The 23,076-nt window shown below is 40.2% G+C and overlaps 1 protein-coding gene across 7 annotated transcripts in view; it reads left to right on the top strand.

The window, feature by feature from the left end:
* The first annotated feature begins 2,088 nt into the window (after positions 1 to 2,088).
* RIMBP2 (RIMS binding protein 2) overlaps positions 2,089 to 23,076 on the top strand; it is a 427,034-nt gene continuing 406,046 nt past the window's right edge. For 2 of the 7 annotated variants that reach the window (XM_074299584.1, XM_074299622.1), the window contains exon 1: positions 2,092 to 2,453. The gene's annotated coding sequence lies outside the window, so the exon portion shown is untranslated. Of the gene's footprint in view, positions 2,454 to 23,076 lie in introns of all 7 variants that reach the window. The other 5 variants (XM_074299627.1, XM_074299636.1, XM_074299656.1 and 2 more) reach the window with 4 other exon arrangements.

Here is a 23,076-nt window from a genome sequence, read left to right as displayed (position 1 = left end):
CTTTCTTTCTTTCTTTCTTTCTTTCTTTCTTTCTTTCTTTCTTGCTTGCTTGCTTGCTTTCTTGCTTTCTTGCTTTCTTGCTTTCTTTCTTCCTTTCTTTCTTTCTTTCTTTCTTTCTTTCTTTCTTTCTTTCTTTCTTTCTTTCTTTCTTTCTTTCTTTCTTTCTTTCTTTCTTCCTTTCTTCCTTTCTTTCTTTCTTTCTTTTCTTTCTTTTCTTTCTTTCTCTATCTCTTTCTTTCTCTATCTCTCCCTCCCTCCCTCCCTCCCTCCCTCCCTCCCTCCCTCCCTTCCTTCCTTCCTTCCTTCCTTCCTTCCTTCCTTCCTTCCTTCCTTCCTTCCTTCCTTCCTTCCTTCCTTCCTTCCTTCCTTCCTTCCTTCCTTCCTTCCTTCCTTTCTTCCTTCCTTCCTTCCTTCCTTCCTTCCTTTCTTCCTTCCTTCCAGAAGTATATTGATAAGCTGGAGAGTGAACAGATGATGAGAGACAAAATAATTGAGGTAATAATAATTGATGAAAATCATCTGAAGAAAACAATCTAGATAGTACAGTAGATAAGAGGTAGACTTATTGTCAGGAAGATTGAAGTAAAATCCTTCATAGACCCCTATTAGCTATGTTACTTTTGGCAAATCCCTTCTTTCAACCTAGTTTCCTCATCTGTAAAATGGAATAATAACAGCACTTCCTTCAGGGTATTGTTTTAAAGGTCAAATAAGATAAGATGAAAAGTGCTTTATAAATCTTAAAGCCCTCTATAAGTGCTACCCTGATCATTCCTAATAACATATTTATTAACCATATCTATATATTAAACTATAAAATAGTTTTTAATTACATTTTGAATAAAAGTATTTATTAAAAATCTGGTAATTCCACTCCAACACTCCTCAGGCCTTGCCTTCAAATCCAGACTGCCAGCCTGCATTCTGAGAGGGAAGAGTGAGTCTTGGCATGTGAGAGTCTCTTCCAAGTTCAATGCCAGGATGAAGGCCAAGCTGTGTTTGGAGAGGGTTTCATTTCTTGTTTTTATCTTTTAGCTTATAGCAGCTAATCAGTGCAAGGATGGCCGGAGAGGGGTGGTCGGTAGCTTTGGGGTCATGTTTCACCACCAAGCTCCTGGTGTCCAGAACCATCAGGAGAGCCCCCTGGAGTCGCATTGCTGCTCTCCCTGCCCCCAGGTCCTGGCAGATAACGGAAGACTTTACTTAACCCACCTCTGTGTGATCATATGGGCAATTATCTTTTAATAGTCTCTCCTGGAGCCCCAGCCAGGGCATAGAAGCTCTCTAAAGTTCCTCCTGTGGCCATCTCTTAGATTAGTTAAGCGAATGTCTTTAAATAACAGCTAAAGGGATTGAACTGGGAGAAGAGGAGGGGAGGGTACATGGGCTCCTTTTTTGAGCTTCTTCTGAAACCATTCCCAAGTTGCCTTTTCCTTGCTGCTGTAGAGCGGGGACCAGAAACTGAGCTGTTGGGGGAGGCAGATGGAGTTCTACCCATGTCTGTCTGTCTGTCTGTCTGTCTGTCTGTCTGTCTGTCTGTCTCTCCATACCTTTGTGTATGTACGTGCTATACCTATGTACACGCCTGTATAGAGTCTAGGTATACCCACATATAGTATAATTATATAGCAAGGGCTCAAGGGAGGGGGAGCGCGAGAGAGGCCAGTGACAGCTTGGGATGATCCAAGTAATCTCTTAATTCCTGGGCCGTTTGAGTATTTCATCTTTGTGTTTCATGGAGCGGGGCAGCGGAGCGGCGAGCCCGAGGGTAGCTCAGCATCGGCCGTCGGCGGACTCCGCGCTCCCCTGGGGAAGCTCCTGGGATGCTATCACGCGGAAGTCCCACAGCCCCAGCTCCCTCCCTCTGCTCGCCTTCTTGGGGATGCTGGGCTAAAAGCCGCCTCTGTCTGATGTCGCTGTCCCAACTCCGGGGATGCTACGTGAGGAGAGCGGGGGAGACGGGATAGCCATCTTTGTGTGTGTGTGTGTGTGTGTGTGTGTGTGTGTGTGTGTGTGTGTGTGTGCGCGCGAGTCCCTGTCCCCGTGTGTGTGCGAGCGTCTGAGCACTGCCTTCTCATAGGCTTAGCTTCCTGCTGTATGGCTGATTCTCTCTCTCTCTCTCTCTCTCTCTCTCTCTCTCTCTCTCTCTCTCTCTCTCTCTCTCTCTCGCTCTCGCTCTCGCTCTCCAGCAGACAGCTAATGAATCATTCCTACCTTCACCCGGGCAGGGCAGGCACACGAACGTGGGGCTGCTAGGGGCTCCTGCCGCCGCCGCCTGACGCTGCCTGTGCCCTCTTGCCACCCCTCCCTTCCTCTCTCCCTCCTGGGCTCTTCCCCCTCTCCCTCTTCCTCCTCTCTCTCTCCCTCTCCCCCCAGTTTGTAATCTGACACAGTAGACTGCAGTTGTCTCAGCAGCCGGCCGCCGGAGAGCCTGGGAAGCACTCGATTCCAAGGTATGCTGAGATTTCTTTTCCTCCTAAAAATAGCTTTGACCATCTTCCATCACCTTCCAGCACAGCAGAAGAAGGGGGAGAGGAAAAGCTGCAGTGAGGAGAGCCATGTTCTCGGGGCTGGGACTCTCAGGCCACAGAGATAAAGTTTAGCCCGCAGTCCTTTGCAAATGTCCTTCAGTGTGCGTTTCAGGTAGCTGTCCAAACGGAGGGATGGGCCGGCCGCCTGGCTGGCTGAGGGGATGCCTGGAGGGATTAAAACGGCCTTTGGCCCGTTACCCTTGGACCGCTGGGTTTTGTTTGTTGATTTCTTAGCCGTGGGTCTTGCTGCTTTCCTGGGAGAGGACTGACAGGTTTCTTAAAGGGACGGGTTGCTGATGGTGGTCTGTCTGGTTTTGTCTGTGTCGCTTTCTCTTTCCTCTCCCTTTGCTCCTCTGGGCAAAGTTAGTCACCATTCTCTCTCTCTCTCTCTCTCTCTCTCTCTCTCTCTCTCTCTCTCTCTCTCTCTCTCTCTCTCTCTCTCTCTCTCTCTCTCTCTGGCATCCCCCTCCCTTTCCCCACATCCAGATTGGGTAAAAGGCTTCAGACGTTGGCATCCAAGTATCCGAGCCCCATTAGCCCTGCCGGGGTCAGTGGTCCAGGGCAGTGCAATAGGTAGATGGTATTATTCCAGGCCCATTCTGATGGAAAAGATATTGAGCAAAAGGCTCATTCCATGCAGAACGTCCCTTAGAGAGCAAGTTGAATAATTCATCTGTCAAGACAGATGTTCCCCAGGCATGGGTGCGTGGGCTGTTGGCCAGAGAGCCAGTGTGTGATCAGAATGCACTGCTCACTTTCACCTGGAAATGCAAACCGGCCAGCTAGGGGTGGGGTGGGGAGGGGAATGGCCGGAGCTCCGGGTCCCACCAGGCTTGGAAGTAAGTTGTGGCTGAGTCTGTGGGAGCCCAGGAGGGGAGGGTCTGTGTGGTGCCCTTCTCCAAAGTGGTTTGCCTCCTGCCACGGGATTCCAAAAACAGCCATTCCATGAAAAGAGACAGAAAGGGCCGTTCAGAGATTGTGCCTGTGCTGAAAGAATTAAATCCAAGCTGGGAGAGCCAGGCAAGGGGGAGGAGAAGCCAAGGGGAGACTGATGAGGGCCAGCCCGGGGGAATCGTCCATCACTCTGCCTTGTCACACCTTGCAACCAGGGAGGGGGGAGAGCAGCGATTTCTCAAGAACAGTTAAAAGCATGTGTTAAAGATCTTGGAATAATTCCAGTGACCTCCAGCACATCTCTAGCCAAGCATCCCGGCAGTCATGGAGGGATTGGGGCGGCTCGGGGTGGGGGGGGAGCAGTCAGGGATGGAGAGGCCGCCTGCCGCTAAGGAAGGGGGAAGTCATTGCTCCAAAGGAAGAGGAATCATCAAAGAACAGAGACAGCAGTAGAAGAGAAACCTCTTACAATGGGAGATAAGATAGGAAGCAGTAGCATGGACTGCTACCATGGACAGAACCAAGACTGCTAGCAGTTGCAACAACTTTCTTTTTTTATGTCTGATACCTGGGAAGTTTCCCCTCTCCCCACTAGTAGTGATTTATATGTGTGTGTGTTGGTGTGTGTATGTATGGGGGAGTAGATTGGGGGATGTAATAAGCCCATGTGTTTTTGTTGTGCATCTATAGCATGTGCATTCTGTATATATGTATTATAGCGCTGTGTATATGTATTCATACATGTGGGCTATATATGTGAAACTTGATTCTACATGTCTATGTATGAGACATGAGCTTATTTTGCTGTGTACATGAGGTAGGTACATGTTTGTAGCACATTATAGTATGTGTATTCATGTTTATGTTGCACATAAATGGGCGTGTGTGTGGTATCAGGGACTGATGTATGTAGAGGGGTGGTATGGTACAGAATATGTTCACATGTGCTGTGGGGGATATTTGTCAAGTGCAGTACGTATGGGGATGTACGATATGTGTTAGTGCATGTGAATGTGGGGTGGGTGTGGGTTACGGAAGTATGTACGATATAGTAGTGGTAAGCATATGTCTGTGATGGGGATGAAGTATTTGCATGTTTTTCCATGACATATGATTGTGTGAGAAATAGTATATATAATATACATAAGGTATATGTGGATAATATGTGTGTATCTATGATTTATGTATATAATTTTACATTGTATGTGTGTGTGTATGTATGAGTGGTCAGCCAGGTAGACATTTTAAAACTGACTTTCCCATTGAAGTTGACCTGCATTTACCCTATGTGACCAATCCTCCCTCGGAAAGATTCCCACCCTTTACCCCAACATTTCCCCCCTCCCCCTCCCCACTCCCCACTTGCTGAAATCTATGGCTATTTGTTTCTTTTCTGGTTCTGGGGATTCTTGTGCATCGCAGGGAACAATTACTTTGAGTAGCATGTTGGTGACCGTGACACTGAATGAAGATTTCCTGGCCCTCTTTACAGACAGGGCATGATCTCTGTTCTCAGTTCCTCGTGGGTTCCAAGTTCCTTTACTTCCTGCTGAAGCAGACTGGCTCCCTTCCCATGATTAGGACAGCATGGAGAGAGGCAGACAGAAATACTTAGGAATTCTCAATGTGTGGCCATATGGTATTTTACCCAGGACACAGAAAAGCATTTGGAGGCTACTTAGATAATTTTTGAATCTCCCCTCCCTCAGTTCCTTCTTTTAACAAATATCAATAGCCCCAAATTCAGTTAGGAAATTATTGAAAATTTTTTTATTCATCTAGAAAACCAAGATATTGTGAAACTCTGTGGGGATACATTTATCCAAAAGACGGGTCTCTGTGTTTAATTTGGAAGCACATGGTCCAAATGAATTTCTACCTCTTGGATGACAGGAGACCAATCAGGCTGGTCCTTGGAATCCTGATTTCATTGTCTTTGTTTACTGACCTGTTAGATTTAGCACAAAGAGAGAGGAGGCATTGACTGGGAGGTTAGTGCTCTGCCCCTGGTGAGTGTCCATGGGAAAGTGGATGGACAGCCAAAAGCTGAAGCCAAATGGCCTGTGGCAAAAGCCTTACTGGCATCTGGAGATAGCCAGATAATTTGCCTAAGAGTATGAAGCTAGAGGCAGAACCAGGGAAGCCAAGCATTGGCCAGGGGAGCTAAAGTCCCCAAATGATCAAATGAGGCAATATTTGCAAAATGCTTAGTACAATGCCTGGTATACAGTACGTACTATATAAATGATGCTATAATTATTATAATAATGATAATTTTGATGATTAATAATCATAATTGGTATCCATTTGGTGGGTTTTTTTCCCTAAGAAAACTTAAGAATTTTAGAGAAAACATCACAATAAGGGTCAGCAAGGTGTCTAAGAGTCCTGAGTTCAAATCTTACTAGTTGTACAACCCTGGGAAAGTCGCTTTCCCTGTGGCTCTCAGTTTATCTTCTGTAAAATGAAAAGAGCATAATAAATGGACTCTAAGGAGCCTTCTAAATATCCATCTTTGAAGGGTTACATAGACCCCATGAAATAAAGACTTGAGGCTAGTGTTTTCCTGCAGAGAAGTAAGATTTCTGTCTGAGGTCTGGTAATAAGGAAGACTTCTTCAGGTTAAGGACTGATTTGTGTGTCAGTTTGTCTTCTCTGGAGTTTTCTGGAGGATTTCAGCCTCCCAAAGTCATAAATTTGTTCAAAGAACCAGTGATAGCTCCTCAGACTCGCTTTTGTTTTTAGTGTCTTCTTGATTTTCACTCATTAAATGGTCAAAACTTAAGGTAACATCCATTCTAGAGCTGTCTATTCAATTCTGTTAACAAGTATTTAGTTCTTCAATCAATCAACTGACAAGTATTTGCTAAATCCTTAATATGAACCAGGAATTGTGCGAGGCATTGAGAATAAAAAGTTTCACAAATGAAATGGTCCTTATACCCAAGTAGGTTGTATTTTACACAGAGACAATAGGTTCATGTATATATATACATACATATATATACATACATATATATATACATATATATATATGAATTCCTATTACATATACTAGACATACTCTGCTAAGGCAGAGAAACACAAAGACAAAATCTAGATAGAATCTCTGGCCTCCTGCCCATCCTCATCTCCCTAAAGAATTTACACTTAACTGAAATTATACTAGGGCTATTAGCCCTAAATTCCCAATCTACATTTGAAGAGAAGTAGTCATCTCCATTTTCCTAGAAATTGATTTCTTCCAGTTTCCATTGAAAAGGATATCTTTACATGGGTATGTCCACTAATGGGGTAGAAGGAGGAAGGGCCTTGTCTTGCTCTGGAAAAATCTTGCCTTCCCCCAAGGACATTGCAACAGAATATGACCTCCTGATCTTTAGAAAAATTAACATTTTCTCCATTCCTCCACAGGGATTAGATTCAAGTTAACAAATACTTATTAAGTCCTCCTTATTAAGTGCCTACTACGTTCAAGAAAGAGGACACTAGATGGTTCAGTGGATAGAAGACTGGGCCTGGGCTGGTTTGTTATTTTCTTCTCCGGATCATTTTACAGAAGAGAAAACTGAGGGTTAATGACTTGCTCTGTGTCACATAACTAGTAAAAGTGCCTGAGGTCATATTTGAACTCAGGAAGGTGAGTCTTTCTGACTCCTGGCCCAGTGCTCTATCCATTATGGTGCCCCCTATCCAAAATGACACAAAGAGATTAGGAGGATTCCAATACCTGGTCCAATAGTCTGGTTGAAGGGAGATGAGAAAGTTTCATATAAGAGATATGTGCTTTCAAGCAGATATAAATCTGGGGTGGGGTGAACTTTTTTTTAAATGAATAAATGAATAATAAATGAATAAAATGAATAATTAATTTCATTGGTTTCTTTTGTAATCCTATATATTTTATTTTGTGCATTTAAAATTTTGAGTCTGTGAAAGGCTTCACAGCGAAGGGGGTCCAGTATACAGAAAAAGATCAGAAATTCCTACTTCAAAGAAAGACAGGCATTCCATGAAGTTGATGTGCGTGCAGGAAGTGTGGTATGGAGGACCAAGATCCAGCTTCAGATCTCATTGTCCAAATCCCATTCAATATCTGTGTGATACAACATCTCTGAACCACAGATTCCTGATCTGTCAAATAAGGTGATTGAATGAGAGGGTCTCAAAGTTCCATTCCAGAGCTAAATGAGGAGGACACATTCCAGATGAGGGTTCCACTAGTCCAGTGGTTCCAGGGTTTTTTTGTTTTGTTTTGTGAACCCCTTTCAACAACAACAAAATATATCATAAACTCCCAGGATCATTTAACATATGACTCATAATATTCTCTTAGCTCTATTTATAGCTTATAATAACTACATTCATAATTTTTGCCCCTTAAAATTCCCAAATTAAAATGTCATTATATAATTATAATTATGAAATGTTAAAGGTATTTTAAGTTCAGCTAAGTGGTGCAATGGATACAGTACCAGGTCTGGATAATCTTTATGAGTTCAAATCTCACTTCAGACACTTGATAGCTGTTCATGATTCTGGGCAAATCACTTAATCTTTGTTTGCCTCAGTTTCCTCATCTGTAAAATAGGCTGGAGAAGGAAATGGCAAATCACTCCAGTATCTTTTTCAAGAAAATACAGAAATGAGGTCACAAAGAATTGAACACAACTAAAATGATTGACCAACAGTAACTACAAAACTTTATTCCACTTATAATTATAAAAATTCTATAAAATTTGAAAACTTAATTATAAAATAATTATGATGATTTTTATAATTGGGAGACATTCTCCAAGAATGAAAAGAAACAGTTCCAACAATTATTATCTACATTATATTAAACATCTTTATTTTGTAAATTTTATTGAACATAAATATCATTTTAATGAAATAAGTTACAACTCAGAAGATGTTTAGTATAATGTAATAATCATATGTAAATTTAATTTCTATGTTGGGCTTTTTTATTCGAGCAAAGGTTTTGCAGTATTGGGGTTAATACCAGACCAATGCAGTCTTAAATATGGTTCTTCATTGATTTTATTTCTGCATCTTGGTTTAAAACAACAACAAAATAATGCTTGCTCACACAAATATGTAGTAGGAATAGAAGAATGTTACATATTCTCTTTGGTGAGAGTTGAAAATTCATTTGAAAAAATATAGCCACTGATCAACAAAAAGGAAGTAAGTTATAAAATATTTACTTTTTTTTACTGACTAATGTCAACTGCCGTATTAAATAACAAATGTAATTAAAATTAAATTTTACATATTATTTTATCTCTAACAATGTTTAAGCTAAGGGCAGAATGAGTAGACTGCTGGGTCTGGTCTCAGAAAGACCCAAGTTCAAATTTGTTCTCAGATACTTACTCACTGCGTCACCCTGGGTAAGTCACTTACCCCTGTTTGCTTTCTCTGTAAAATGAACTGGAGGAAGAAATGGCAAACCACTCAAGTATCTTTACTAAGAAAATCCCAAATCAGGTCATGAAGAGTTGGACGTGATTGAAAATGACCGAACGACAACAGATAGAAATTAACTTTTTTTTTTTTTAAAGAAACTCTCCAGACATATTTTTTTCCTCTACCATTGGTACAGTCTCTGTGTTCTCATAGTAGTATGAGATATATACTGCTACTATGAAGATGCAGAATCAGAAAACAAAATGTTAGATGTGGAGGTATAGCTAACTGCCCAAGATGACTACAAGGGACTTAAGCTTTCCTGTAACAGTGACCTTTGGCAGTGTGGTGAAGGTTGTTGACCCCTTCTCAGAATAATGTTTTTAAATGTATCCAGTTTAAATTCATAGAGACCAACTCCATTGTCAATCAGTAAGCATTTATTAAATGCCTACTATGTGCCAGGCACTGATGATGCAAAGAAAGACAAAGGCAGGAAGTTATAATATAATGGAGGAGATAATAAGCAAATGTGAACAAACAAGCTTTGTATGTTATGTAATTATAATATTATAATAGGAAATGTATAACATAATAATATAATATAATATAATATATTAGGAAATAATTGCTTATATATTTCTATAAATATATATAATATCTATTTCTAGATATATATAAATATATATCTATTTCTAGAAATATAAAAATATATAAATATATATCTATTTCTAGAAATATAAAAATATATAAATATATATCTATTTCTAGAAATATATATATATATATGTGTGTGGAAATAATTAACAGAAAGAAGGCGCTAGAATTCAGAAGTGTTGGGAAAGACTTTGTGTAGAAGGTGGGGTTTCAGTTGGGACTTCTTTCAAGTCCCAGAAATGGCAGTAGTTGGAGAAGAGGAAGGAATACATTCTAGCCACGAGGGATAGCAAGAGAGAATACCTTGAGCTGAAAGGTGGAGTGGCTTGTTATTGGAACAGCCACGAGGTCAGTGTCACTGGATCAAAGGGTGGTTTTGGGGGATAATGGGATGATATAAAGTGTAAGAAACCTAGAAACCCAGTGTATGTTTATGTTCATGAGGGTAATTTATGGAAGATTGCATATCAAACAGGAGTTTCTCCACCAGGGAATTCTTGTGAAATAATAAGTCTATTCCTGTCTCCATCCCTACATCATATCTACAAAGTGAATACAAGTTAGTTTTGGGAGGGCACACTAGAAACTGGGGGGAAATTAAAGTTTTTTGTTTTAAAAAAAGTGCTATTTTTTAAATGTTAATTGTTTTTAGAAGTTATTTCTTTTAGAAATTTAGAAATTCTTTTAGAAGCTATTTTTATTTTAAAAGTTAAAAATGTGATATTTTTATTTTTTAAAGTTTTTAAGGTGGCATATTTAATCATTTTAAAGTTGATATATGAAGTTAAAGGAACTGGGCTCCAATCTCTGCTCTGTCACTTACTGTGTAACTTTGTCACTTCATAGTCCTGGTTATCAGTTTCCCTTTCTGTAAAATGAGAAGACCAGATTTGGTGGATCTCAAGGTCCTTGCTACCTTTGCTCTTTGAGGGAAAGCAGACAGAATGGAGGAGATGAGATTTCTTGGGATCTTGACTTTATTTTTGGGCCACAGGCTTCTTGGCAGCAGATTAAAAATCAGTCTGAAGGTTTGTTGTGACACTCACCTGTCATGGTCACATTAGCCTTGGATCAGTGGTCTGAACCAGTGCTGACAGTCTGGAAGAAGCCCTTGGCTTCCTTCTGGGGTTCACCAATGAACACTGTCCCACTTGATGGATCAAGCTCGTACCCTGGGGCCAATCTATTCATATAGCAAGACTTCACTATGGCTAGTCTGCCCTAGAAACAAAAATACCATCTCACTCCAATCACTTTCCAACCTACTGCTGCCGCTGTCCACTCTTTTCAGGACCTCTAGAGACATTGCTTTGGAGAAACTGGATCTCCTGTACCTGGGCTCTGGTCCCAGTCTCTTTATCTAGCCAGCACCAGATTAGCTGCAAGTACCATTTACCCTCCATCTCCATCTCTTGCTCTGGGAACTCAAAAATCAACATCATCATTGTGTCTACAGAGGGCATATTATTCGATTTCTCTATGGCTCCACTCATCATTTTAAGGTTTCCCAGACCAAAACATCCTTCTCTGATCAACTAAGAGGAGAGGCTCTTCTTCCCTTTAGAATATAAGCTCCTTGAAGGCAGCTTTGTTTTTGTCCTTGTATCCCCATTTATAATGTGTAAGCACATTATAAATGCTTTTTAAAAATTCATTTATTCATTCAATAAAGATTTTTTTCCCTGAAGAGAACCAACCTAGCAGGGAGACTTTTGGTAAGATTCCCTCCCTGATTAAATAGTCCAGCAGCCAAAATCAGCATGTGAGCATTGATGATGATAGTTAGAAGAGACTGCTTCATTGGTGGATGCAAGCTCTCTCTAACAATCAGGTTATTAATTGTCATTATTGACTTATTGTCCCCAACATGAATAATACTCCCCCATAATTGTTCAGATTTTCTCTGATGAAACCTTGCCAGTTTATTACATCTGATTCAGAGATAAAAAAATAAGGCAGAATGGGTGTTTTTTTTGGTTTTGTTTTGTTTGCTCCTTTCTGGATGGAAGCAGCCTGATACAGTGGAAAGAATGATGATTTGTACTCAAAGCACCCATGTTCAAGTCTTAGTTTCGACTCCAAAGAGCTGCATCCCCTTGAGCAAACATTTGATTTCTTTAGGGTTAATTTACTTAACTATAAAATAAACAGGCTGGTCTAGATGGTCCCTAAGTCCTTTCCAACCAGATCTATGATCTAGGAGGGAGCCCAGACAGTGTCAATTAGCCATGGTTTGAACTGAGAAATAGCTACGGGTGCCACTAAGATATTGTCACAAGAACCAACTTTGAAGGCTCGGAGTCTGGGATATGATCTTGTTTCTGTAACTGGTTATTTCTATGACCTCAGACAAAACCCTTTATTTTCTGGACATTAGTTCTTCTATAAAATAAAGGGATTAGTTTGGATGATCTCAATGGATCCCTTATTACTTTCAGGATCAAATAAAAAACTCTCTATTTGGCATCCAAAGCTCTTCAAAGCTTGTTGTTCTTCCAACCCTTTTTATTTTATATGTTACATCATAAAGCATTCTGACCTTGAATTGGTCTGATCAGCCACTGCAGACACACTGTACCTTGATTCCAGCATAGAGATATCATATTGGTTTTCTTCAAGAAGGAAGTATAATAAACAAACTACCATATACCTTCCCATAATATACTCTCTAATCAGTGATCCTCCTCAGCTTATTCTTCTGAAAAGTGAGAGTTGGACTAGATGAGAGTAGACTTATAGTCAATGGAGACCTGAGTTTTAATCTTTAATATGACATTTGCTAGCTGCATGATCTTGGGCAAGAAGATCCACCTCATCCACTTTGCTCCCTCATCTATAAAATGGAGGCAATAATGGCTTTTGTACCTACCTTCTAGGCTTAAATGAGATAATGTCTTGATGCAAGGCACCTTATAAACTTTTAGATGTTCTAGATCCATCAGTTGCTATTATTCTAGTAATAATAGCTGAATTTGGAGTCTGAAAGACCTGAATTCAAATCCAGTTTCAGATACTTATTAGTTGTATGAGCCTGGCTGACTTGACCTTTGTCTGCCTCAGTTCCCTCAGCTGTAAAATAAGGTTTAATAGCACCTACCTTGTAGAGTGATTGTGATGTAAAATGAGACAAGATTTGCAAAACTCTTGGCATACAGTAGGTACCTAATAAATGTTTGCTCCTTTACCTCTTTTCCTTATATTTAGTAGAGGTCAGATGGAAATGGTCGTGAGACAAGTTGTAATCTGATAATCGTCCTTTCATGTGTATTGTTTGGTATACCACATGATTGCTTTTTGTAACTGAATATATCTAGCCATTTGATACCTCAGGTCTTGGGATATAAGTTTTCTTCTATACATTAGTTGAAAGCATCTTAATGACAATTCTGATTGCACAGAGGTTGATGGGGATGATAATATATGTTTCCTTCTTCTACATGACCTATTAAGGCCTACTTTTATTTTTAAGTCTCTATATTTTTAAAGTTTTTCATTCCACATAGTTTGGGGATTATGCATATTTGGGATGGCAATATCAAATAAAAATGTTGTTTGCTCTTAAAGGTTTATGGGTTGGTGTTATCTCCAGACCAGAGGTCAGCACAATTCAGCCCAAGGGCCAAATGGCTCTTTCACCTGTTTTTGTATCTCCAGCAAACTAAGAATATCTTTATATATATATGTATATACACATAAATACGTACAAATATATGCATACATGTATATGTGTATGTATATATTCATATATATACATATATGTATATATATAAACATTTAAAAATATAACAAAACTTTACTTTAAAATGTAAAATTAGGGGCAGCTAGGCTGCGCAATGGATAGAGCACCAGCCCTGAATTCAGGAGGACCCGAGTTTAAATCTGTCTCAGACACTTAACACTTCTTAGCTGTGTGACCTTGGGCAAGTCACTTAACCCCAGCCTGGGGGGGAATGTAAAAACAACTCTTAGTTTGCAGATCATATTAAAATAGGCTGGTCAGATTTGGACTGAGAGCCATCTCTGGTCTACATAGTTCTGTGTAAAGGTTTTTATCTGTCATAAATCTCCGGTTCCAGTATCATTTATTTGTTCATTTGTGATATGAGCATTTGTTGTTTGTTAGTTTAGGAGATATCCAGATTCTGGAGTATGATTTGGGTTACTTTGGATCATAGGATCATATATACATCTAGATCTGGAAGGAAATCTCAAAAGCTATCTAATTTAATCCTCTCATTTTACATATATTATCCTCTTCCAGGCTATTCACCCAATTCACATTCAAAAGTTGGGATCCCCAAGAGGTTGATTGGAATGATGTTCTCAGGGCTGTAGTACTTCTGTTTTTGAACCCCCATTGCTGGGCTCTCTATAAACAGTCAACCATTTGACAACTTGAGCTTTTAGAAAAGAGATTTATTGAGGAGGTATAGCAAGAATAAATAGTACTATAATAGCAACAATAATAAAAATATTTCCCTCAAGTCTGGGATACACTTCCACAAAACTCCTCGAACATTTAAGTTAGCACAATGTAATGAAATCTCTGTATAAGGAATATACAAATATATAAGGAATATACAATATAACAAAGAGCTACCTTCCAACTGGTCATAGAAAATTTTTTTCCTTCTTTTTTTGAAGTTTTCATTAAGTAACCCTTTTAAGTACATTTCTCTCTTCCACTTCCTGAAGCTGCTGTTTTCCTCAAGTAACTGTCTTTCCACATTTGTATGCAACAATTTCCATCACTATTGGCCAAATTGCTACTTTAAGAACTAATATTGGTACAATTCAGCTCCCATTGCTAATTGGACTTCTGGATATTCCAAATTATCAAGATTTTGTTTTTCTTGTTTAGTCACTTACAATCATGTCTGACTCCTGGTGACTCCCCTCAGGGTTTTCTTGGCAAAGAAACTGGAGTGGCTTGCCATCTCCTTCTCTAACTCATTTTTCAAATGAGGAAACTGAGGCAATCAGGATTAAGTAACTTGCCCAGAGTCACACAGTTTATAAGTTTCTGACAGATTTGAACTAAGGCCTGGCACTCTATCCACTATATCACCAAAATTACCCAGTATTCAAGGTTACTCTAGTACTTTATTTACTCTTAGAATACTTATTTGTCTAACACAAAGACTTCGTGTTCTTTCAAATACGAAGAGTCAAAGTCAGCCCTATGTTCACAGCCACCTTCTAAGAGGGAGAGAAAGGGATGCTGTACCTCTTCTACCTCTCAGTACAGATTTAAAGGAACCTCAGCTCCAAAGGAAAAGATAGGAGGGGGGTAGTTGTTCCTTTTGTATGCATGCTCTTTTTGACTCAAGAATCCCCAAGTTTTTAATTCTTCCTGCTTTGTAGCTTAGAAGAGTTTTCATCATAACAAGGGAGCAGTCCCTTTTTCTTGGTAAAAAATCAGAGTACTTTCCTTTCCACTCAATTTCTGCATGATATTTGGGCCGAAATCAGGCAGGGATTTTCTGTCTGTGGATCAAGGACTGCCCATCCATGCCATTACATGCGGATGAGGAAAATGGGTTTCAGGTAGGTGAAGTCCCGACATCAATGACACAATTTGAACTGAGGATCCCTGACTGTCTGTCTATTCTTTTCACTGCACCTCAATGCCGTTCAGAAGCTAGAACCATGTCTTAAGTCTTAGTCTGCTAACTCCAACTCCAATACAGAGGAATAACTCATATGACAGAATCATAATGTTAGAGCTCCAGGATAATCAAGAAATTCACGATGTATACATCTTCATCAAAGCAAACACTAACATGGCCCTCATATTATTTCCCAGAAAGTTTTTACTGACTTGAATATTCCAACTGCTCTGTTAATTTTGCCATGGATCCCTTGTTCTCTGCAAGATTCACCATCTAGAAGAACCCCATAGTTATGAGGTCAGACCCATGCAATCATATATCAAATGCTGGGATGCAGAGTGCAAATGTATTATTATCCCTTTAATAGTTCAATCAGCCTGATCGTTGGTTCAGGGCACAGTGGGAGCTGAATGTTGGTGCTGGATTGACTTTAATCAGTGTAAGTGGCCATTAGCCTCGGTACTAATTGCATTGGTCTTCAGTATGTTTGTTTTTTTTTTTTTTGCTTCAGCCCTCCTAGGAAGGGAAGCCCTAATTCTTGAAGCCGCTTCTATATTTTGTCAAAGTTAACTGACAGCAGGGGTCTTTGCAATGCTAGTGTTTTTGTCTAAAGTATATGCTACAGGAAGTTAGTAAGAAGTAGAACTGTAACTAAGGTGGGGCATCTGGGACTCTTTCTCTGGGTGCTAAAATTTAGAAAGCACTGGTGGCATTTTTATTCCTTGGCTAATATAATAGCGAACATTCATATAGTACTTTAAGCTTTCCAGATAGTTTTACATATATTTCATTACTTGATCCTCACAATCCTATGAGGTAAATGCTGTTATTGTCCCCATTTTGGAACTAATGAAACTAAGACTGGAAAAGATCTGATGACTCACCTAGTGACGTAGCTATTAAATGCTTGTGACAGCATTTAAGTGACAGTAGCCTTTAAACTTTTCAGATCACTTGATACACATCATCTCCTCTGAGCTGAGCTATGCAAAGTCCACACTATAAGTGTTGCGAATCATTTTACAGATGAGCAAACTGAGACTTGGAAAGTCAAGTGTTCAAGATCCCACAACTAATTCCAGAATTGTTATAGTTAGTCAGCCAGAGTATTTCATCAGCAATTCAAGCTATAATTCCCTAGGCCAATTAAATTTGGAGAATGGTTCTAATGCCATTTAGTGAAAAAAAAATAGCCTTTCTTATGAAGGAATCCTTTTTTCTTGGATGTTGTTCCTACCACAAATGGCATGGAACCTGCCTCCACGGATGCACATTGCAATCTATAACTCTCCTGATAACAATAATAATGATAATGACTAGCATTTATGTAGTACTTTAAGGTTTATAGAGTGGTTTACAAAAGTTATCTTGATTGCTCCTCACAATAACTCTGGAAGGTAGATGCTATTATTATCCCCATTTTACAGATGAGAAAACTGAAGCAAACAGATAGAGTGACTTGCCCAGTGTCTGAGACAGGATTGAATTCAGCTCCTCCTGATTCCAGCCCCAGTCCTTTATCCACTAAACCATCTAGCTACTTTAAGGATTTGTCTAAGTCATACAAGTTAAGTGACTTGTCTAAGGCCACTCAGCTAATGTCAGTGACAAGATTTAAACCCTGAACTTCAGTCCTAAAATTCTCTATTTTATAAATGGGGAAACTGAGGCTCTGAGTACGTATGATCAAGTTTAGTAAATTCTTGAGGGGGAATTCAAATCCAGCTCTCTTAGCTCTAGGTCCAGCTTTCTATTCAGGACAGCAAGCCATATCCTAAAGGCTGAATCACTAAATGCATTATAAGTCCCATGAAATCAAAATCTGTGTCCTAATCACATTTATATGAAGAGGTGTATTGATATAAATGTTTAACAACTGGCTCTCTGGGAAAAAAATATAGAGATAACAAATTTTAAGTTTAATCTACATTACTCACATTTTCTTTATCATTTTCTTCGCTCTACATAATCAACGAGGCAATAAATCAAACCCTGGCTTGTAGCATTTCCCAGTTTCTGAGGTCTAAACACTCAGCCTGAAAATCTAACAATCAGCTTGAGAGCTGCTCTGAGCTGGCTCCACCATGCTCCTGCTGATGTGTTCCCCATTCTGCTCCTCATCTCTGCCCCCCCTGTCTAGTTCAGGGCTCTCTGTGGTTAATAGGTGCTCAGGGAATGATTGTTGAATTAAACTGTATAGACAGGGAGGTTACAGTTCTATTTACAAAGCCCAAAGGCTCTGGGCAATGGTGATGTCTGCTTTTCTGTCTTCAATCTAGGAAAACAAACAACTGAGAGTGGACAATAGAAGCCCATCCATGACCTATTTCCATCTATACCCAACAAAGCATTACAAAGGAAAAGTTTTTTTAAAATTATTTTTAAAGTGGAAATTTTAAAGATGGTTACAGGAGCAATAACACTTAAGTGTAGGAGGAAACTCCTGTAATTGATTTTTTCATTAGTCAGTGCATATGAAACAACAATGAATTTTTACAGAAAAGTAGATATTGTGCTAATCTACTGGGTCCAGCAAATAACACTGCAAGCCAAGGTGAATGGCTGGGAGAAGCTTTGCTGCCTCTCCCTCCAGGTGCCTCCTTTGGGCAGATTCTATTTTTTTGGGGGGAGGGAGGAGAAGAGAGCGGACATTGTGATTTTAAGAGTGTAGGGGTCTCCCAGGGTTAGAAATCCCTTATGTCCATATGAAATCAGCAATTGTCCCACATCCTATAGTCTTAGGGATGTGGTGAAGTGTTAAGTGACTCAGGCTCACACGGTTAATGCGTGGCAGAACCAGGATTTGCTGATTTCAAGGCTGGCCCTATATCCAGTACATGATGATCTAAAAGAGGAAAAGAAAAAAAATCTACTGCACAGATCAAAGCAGTGAAGGATGGAGCAGAGTATGAGACCTAATGAAGGGCTTGAGTTGGGAAGAATGGGGATCATAGACATACAGCTGGAAGGGGCTTCTGAGGTCACTGTCCAACCTCTCATTTTATAGCTGAAGAAATTATGGCACAGAGAGAGTAAGTGATCGAGGTAGGTACTGAGCATCAGGGGTAGTCAGGTGGTACAGCTGATAGGAGACCTGACTTCAAATCCAGATTCAGACACTCACTAGCTGTGTGATCCTGGGCAAGTCACTTAACCCTGTTTGCCTCTGTTTCCTTATCTGTAAAATGAGGCAGAAAAGGAAATGGCAAACCAGTCCAGTGTCTTTGCCAAGAAAACCCCAAATGGGTCATGAACACTTTAATCTCAGTTCTGTCAATGACTTTATGAGTGATGTTAAATCACTTTTCTCTCTGTCTCAGTTTTCTCATCTGTTAAATGGGGATAATTCCTCTAAAGGGTAGTTATGAGGATTAAATGAAAGGATATGAAAATATAAACTATTTAAAGAATAATTATAACAACAAACCTATTAAACTATAGATTCCTACTAAGAAAGATTTGAATGGGACATGGAGAATTTAATTAAGCATCTTCTCTATGCAAGGAATTTTGCTAGATGCTGGGGTTACACATCAACCAATCAATCAATCAATCAATCAGCCTTTAAATGCTGACCATCTGCTGGGCACCAGACGTGCAAAGGCCACAGTGAAACTGTCCTTCCCTTCAAAGAGCTCATGTTTTCCTGGGACACACAGAGAAAAACAAAGAAACCCAAGACTGCAAAATAATATGAGGGAAAGCAATAAGTCACCTGTGTTGGAGGTGACTCCTGAACTGGGGTTTTGAAAGAAGTGAGGGATTTTAAGAACTGGAAATGAAGGGAATTCTCTTGGGGGGGATTCCCTCCCCCAAAGTCATTGAGATGGGAAATTGCATGTTGTGGAAAGAGAATATCTAGCTGTCAAATTGCCTGGAATGGAGCGGAATCATAGGAAACTGGACTGAAAAGAGAGGGGGGAGGGAACCTCAGAGGCCATGTTGAGCATCTCACATTTTTCAGTCATAAGAAGGAGCCCAATGACATGGCCATATATGTGTTCTAGAAATATGGAGTTGGCATCTTGGCCTGGCACTCAGTTGGCATTTTGTCAATGTTTGGAGAACCAAAACAGGAAAATCAACTAGGAGAATATTTTAATAGTCCAAGAAAGAGATGATGAGGGTCTGAATTAGGGTAGAAGCCCCACAAGAGGAGAGAATCAAGCAGTATCTTTCTCTCTCCTTGCCTCCTGCCCCTTGGATTGCTTGTTTTGGTTTGATTACTTTTTTCTCCCCAGACCATTAAAATAAACCCACAACATGACATTATAGAAAAAAACCAAAACACCAAACCCTAATTTTATTTAAATAAAGAGAAGCCTCCTACCTGGGCTCCCTCCAGAGGAGCTGGAATGTGGGGCTTGTTTGCAGAATGCTAATTAGAGTTTGTAGGTGGCAGCCCCAGGTATTAGGGGATCAGAATCACGTGAGAGGTAATGCCCTGTGGAGCTGCTGTTACATAATCTTGGCTGGCAGCAGAGACCGTATGTGTACTGGGATCCGGGCAGAGGCAGCAGCCAGGCTGGGCCCACCTGACAAGCAGCTCAGGGGGAAGTCACCCAGGCGGCAAAGGGCTTAGCCGCTTGGCGGGTCTGGGTCATTTGGAGAAGGGCACGGATGGAATCTTGATTTGTTTTTTCCCGGCTCAGACAAGAGCAGAGGGATGTGTCCTGGACTCCTGTCTCTGCCCCAGGACCTAATGTCAGACTAGGGAGCTCAGCTTATTCGGGTCAGAACAGGCCCACAAAGGATTAGGTGTTTGAAAGTCAGAAGTCTCATTTAGAAGGGCTGACATCAAGAGACTGAAGTACAAATCCTGCTTTTGATTTTTAGAACTTGTGTGATTTTAGGAAAATCACTTAACTCTTCTGATCCTCCACCTCTGGGACTGCAAAGTGGAGGCTGGCCTAGCTGGCCCCTCAGATTCCTTCCTAGGCCTCAATTGGGGTCAAGTGACTTACCCAGAGTCACACAGCTAGGAATTAAATGTTTGACTTAACTCAGGTTCTCCCGACTTCAGGGCTGGTGCTCTAGCCACTGCGCCAATTAGCTGCCCCTTTCCTAGGACTCTTAATAACAGCTAATGTTTATGTAGAGCTTGCAGAACCTTTTGCATACCTTCCCACTTTTGAGCCTCAGAACAATGCTGGAACATAGGTGCTCTTATCATCCAGTTTCTTGTTCATTCTTTTTTCAGTCATATCTTACACCTCATGACCTCATTCGGGGTTTTCTTGGTAAAGGTCTTGGATCGTTTCCTTCTCCATATCATTTCACATATGAGGAAACTGAGGCAAACAGAACTAAGTGACTTAGCCAAAATAACACAGCTAGAAAGTGACTGAGGTCAGATTTGAACTCGTTCACTGCCCCACCCAGCTGCCACAAAACTGCTCTCAAGGAACTATATCTGAGGCAGACCCCCTACACAGGGGAGTGGTGATTAGGTCAGGGTGTTTTGGTCTGGGAAGGTCTGGAGGTTCTTTCTGGATGGAACAATAGTGTAGCTCCCAGACATAGTCTTTTCAGTAGTGTTGATTTGATTAGGGTCAGAGGTGGAATTGGGGAAGGGAGGATGGAAAACAGCCAAGGAGGGAGCTGAGGGCTAATTGGCTTAGCTTGTCCTGAACATGATCTCTGGGAGAAAGGCTTAAAGCTAGAGACTTGGACCTGTTTCCTCATGTTCAAATCGAGGGGGCTGGATTAGATCAGGAATTCTTAATTTGAGGTCCATGGCAAAAAAAAGTTATATCTTTATTTTCATTGACCACTGACAGAAGAATCCATATGGTATCACCAGACTGACTTCTACAGGAGTCCAAGACACAAACATCTCTGAAAGTTTTCAATACTGTGTCTAATCTATGTATCTTCTGATCCCAAATCCAGCATTCCTACCCAATAAAAACCTTGCAGTCTTTTCTGCAAGCACTGTTTATGTGAATCCTTTCCCATGGCATCTGTCTGTCTGTCTATCTATCTATCTATTTATTTATCCATCCATCCATCCATTCAATATATTTCCCTCTCTTATGTATCTACCCATCCATCCACTCGTCACTTCATCTGTCCCTCTTTCTATCTTTCTATCTGTCTTTCTGTCTTTCTATCTGTCTGTCTGTAAATCTATTTAGATAATCATCCATCCAACCATCTATCTGTCTGTCCATCCATCCATCCATTTGTCCATTTGACTGCCCAGCCGTATCTATCTTTCTATCTATCTATCATCTATCTATGTATCCCTCCCTATCTACTTATTTATTTATTTCTAGCAAGTTCTTTGGCCTAGCAACAACCTTTCTAGATGATGTGATCCCCCTTTTAAAGAAAAATAATTCCCCTTTCATAAGGGGACTTGTGACATAATAGTTGCAAGCATTTTCTCTCTCTTTGAATATATATATATGATTTTATTAACAAAACATGTTTTATTGATATCTTTAGCATAGCTTTTCTCTATGGACCACAATTTGATAGTAGATGCATTCCTACTACAAATAATTCTTTTGAAGAGTATATTTGACATGTTTTGTTTTTATATGAGAATCTCCCTTGGCCACTGACCTCTTTCCCAGCAACAACAACTTCATGTACTAAGTCAATCCTCTTTTCTTCCATCACTCAATGATAATAGCTGCATTTATACTGTATAACTTTCTATTCTTTTTTTGTTTTTATTTTATTTTTGCTGAGGCAATTAGGGTTAAGTGACTTGCACAGGGTCACACAACTAGGAAGTGTTAAGGGTCTGAAATCAGATTTGAACTCAGGTCCTACTGAGTTCAGGGCTGGTCCTCTATCCACTGCACCACCTAGCTGCCCCCTTCTATTCCTCTTTTTAAAAATAATTTGTATTATTGCCTTTTGTTTTTCTGTCACTGTTATTTCTGAAAATACTCGATGATTCCCCTTCCCCAGTTGAATGGTATCTCATAACAAAGTGCAAAGAGTAGGTCTTGAAGGTTCACACCTAATAAAAAAAGGGATGACAATGAAGTCTTAAGTGGCCATACCAGGTAATCCCTTTTATGAGGTTGAATTAGTCCCTTGTTGAATCAGAGAGGGAACCCCTTTCCCCAAAACCATAGGATGAAGCTTAAGAAGACACAGCTCAGGGACCTTTAGAAGTCAGTTTCCTGAGTCCAGGAGAGAAAATTACAGAAGATGCTCTGGACTATTTTTTAGGCAGCTAGAGGTTCTCATTATTGTACACATGCAGAGGAAGATGAAGAAAAAGAAGATGGCTTTCATTCATGTTCCCTGGCTGGATTTTACCAATGTGAACATATACCCCAAGGCATGTCAGGGGCACCTGCCACTTCTAAATAATTCATTGAAAATTAGATTAGAGACATGACTGTGAAAGTGTTGTTAATATACCTTCCTGAGATCCTTCTCTTTAGGGAAACCCCCAATAACTGATATGTTGAATGGGCTAGAGGAAAATGGCCTGAAATTTATAATGGAAAAACAACAGTTTTGAAGAGTTTCTGTCAAGTGTGAGGATGGACCATTAGTGTATCTCAGTAAGATATGACTGAGAAAAGAGAGACTTTCTTGACTTGGCCACTCCCATCGAACTTAATAGGCAACTATTAAAGTCAAATCAAGTCAAATCAAGTCAACAAGCATTTACTAAGATCTTAGGTGTGCCAGGCCCTTTGCCAAGTCTACAGAAGTTTGTTACAGGCTACATTTCGGTTGCTAAGCCACTAAATGGTCTCTCTTATGCTTTCATGATCGAATATTAAATCAAGGAGTTGAAACAAATCAAGAGCAAAAGTTAAAAATGGATAATTTGTCCTAAAATTCATACAATCCTTGGGAACCAAATGAACAGACACTAAAGAAGCTTTCTAAGAGTTCACACATGTATCAGTATTAGCCAATGAAGTCCACAAACCTTCTCACCTAGAAACTGATATCATATTGGAGAGTTTGAGTAGTCTCTTACCAAAAGAGAT

This window comes from Sminthopsis crassicaudata, chromosome 1, assembly GCF_048593235.1.
Source record: "Sminthopsis crassicaudata isolate SCR6 chromosome 1, ASM4859323v1, whole genome shotgun sequence".
Lineage (NCBI taxonomy): Eukaryota > Metazoa > Chordata > Mammalia > Dasyuromorphia > Dasyuridae > Sminthopsis > Sminthopsis crassicaudata.
The sequence above is the reverse complement of the archived record's forward strand: the minus strand, read 5'-3'. Positions and strand labels throughout refer to the sequence as shown.